The sequence below is a fragment of the Pinus tabuliformis genome, chromosome X (assembly GCF_031772625.1).
Source record: "Pinus tabuliformis cultivar Carrire ecotype Pingquan chromosome X, CPIR1, whole genome shotgun sequence".
Classification (NCBI taxonomy): Eukaryota; Viridiplantae; Streptophyta; class Pinopsida; order Pinales; family Pinaceae; genus Pinus; species Pinus tabuliformis.
The window spans coordinates 236,155,801-236,157,731 of record NC_142308.1 but is presented as its reverse complement, the minus strand read 5'-3'; the positions used below and the strand labels follow the sequence as shown (position 1 = coordinate 236,157,731).

General features: G+C 41.3%; 1 long non-coding RNA gene across 1 annotated transcript; it reads left to right on the top strand.

The window, feature by feature from the left end:
- Positions 1 to 297: 297 nt before the first annotated feature.
- Positions 298 to 1,300, top strand: LOC149139237 (uncharacterized). The gene is made up of 2 exons (XR_016264277.1): positions 298 to 695; positions 805 to 1,300. It is a non-coding gene; the product is annotated as an uncharacterized LOC149139237 (long non-coding RNA).
- Positions 1,301 to 1,931: the final 631 nt, after the last annotated feature.

The window sequence follows — 1,931 nt, the reverse complement described above, 5'->3', positions numbered from 1 at the left end:
CATTAAATTAAACACCTCCCCTGAGTCGGTGCTTGTACCCTGTTTGGACTACCTGGGAATCCCCGAGGGACGTGTCCGCTAGTGTCACCCCAGAAAAGGAAACATACCTATTCTATTAGTTTACTTGAAGGACGCCACCCTATTTATATTGACTTCCATACTTTTATGCCTTTATCCGTATCACGCTGGCAGCATCATGCTCCTCTCTCTACGCATTTCTCTCATCGGATATCTACAGACTGACCCCACGAAATGCAAACGTCCATTTTTTACTTTTGCTATATAAATTAGCATTACTTCATCTAAACACTCGCTCACTATACGATGTTTCTCTTCTTTCCCTTTTTTTCTCTCTTCTTCTTCCCTCGCTTACCCATATCAAGATCTTCAGCGGCCACTGTTGGATTCCAGTTCCCTCATCACCAGTGATCCTTGAGAGTCCATGGGGATTAGAGCGAGGCCGCGTCCTTGTGCAACTGGAGTGGCGTAACCTACAGCAGCGGTTATCCAAGGGAGAGATTAGTTGCCGTCAAACTCACATCTATGGATCTTCACGGTCCCACTTTCTCCTCTTGGCAATTTGTCGTTCCTCCGCTTGCTTGATTTTTCCAAATATGAGACGGATTCTCACGTGTTTTGTGGTGGCGATACAGAGGAACGGGGCGAAAAGTGATCTCTACCACGCCGAGGCTTAGGTTTGCGGTCTTCACACAAAATTGTATTCTTGTTTTCATTTCTGGAAGTTTGAGATTTTAGGGTTTGCTGCTTTTTATTGATGTTGATGTGGATCTTGTCCACTTGCAGGACCGTGGGGATTAGAGCTTTGGATTCTCTCTTTTCGTTGATGCGGATGTAGATATGGGACAGAGGAGAGGTAATCTAGCCGAAGAGGAATTTGTTTCCTTAATTATCAAGTGAGAGGAGAAATGACAAAGTGTTGGGAGGAGGAGATCAAATGGGGTCGTGCAGATCCATAGCTGTGAGTTTTAGGGCAAGTATTCTGTCCATTGGATGACGGTTGCTGTGGGTAACTCCACTCCATTTACAGAAGGACACGGCTGTATTCGAATCCGCTATGGACTCGTAAGGATCGGTGGTAAAGAGGGGCCTGGGCTCCAACACCGGTTGCCCACATCCTAATATGGGAGCAAGCGAAAAATGAACGAGAGAGGGAGGGGAAAGAAGCATTTAGTTTCTAGGGAAGGATATATAGATCCCTTTAATAATAATATCTCTCTTTTCTTTTGATTAAATCAGCACATACTAGCGTAGGTATAGTAGAAAGAACGACCGATATCAATTTAGAATGCCTATTACTTTCTTGGAAAAAAATTAATGGACCGAATCTCATTTTCTGTATTCAAACCTTATGATTTTATAAAAAGTTATGAATGATGTTCGAGTGTTTTAACCAGCGAAAACTTTTCCCCAGTAAGAAAAAACACTGTTTTTATATATGAAATAAAAAACACTACATATATTCAGCATTTTTACAGTGCATGTGCATTTGCTTCAATATCTTGTTCTGTCCTATATCTGTCCATTCATTTGTGACAAAATGTGCCTAGACATTTTAATATAACATCCTATGTGAATAAAACTGAACATCAGAGGAGATCAAAACATTATATCCTGCACATTTTTAACTGTCCAACTTATATTAAAACATATTCAGTCCATCGTATCACCTAATAATATAAAACTATGCATATTTAACAACAAAATCTCAGCCACAAAACAACATCCTGGGAGAAATAAAAAACACCAATCTTGCAATTGGATAGATCCCATCCAAGAGGGCATGTTACCCTCGGAGTCAAAGGGTCCGAGCCAGTTTGTTGCCACCCATTTTTATCTCAATGTGCATCCCATCCAGTGCATCTAGTAGACCCTTCTTTGACATGTTGTCCGCATTCTGATTGAATTCCCTT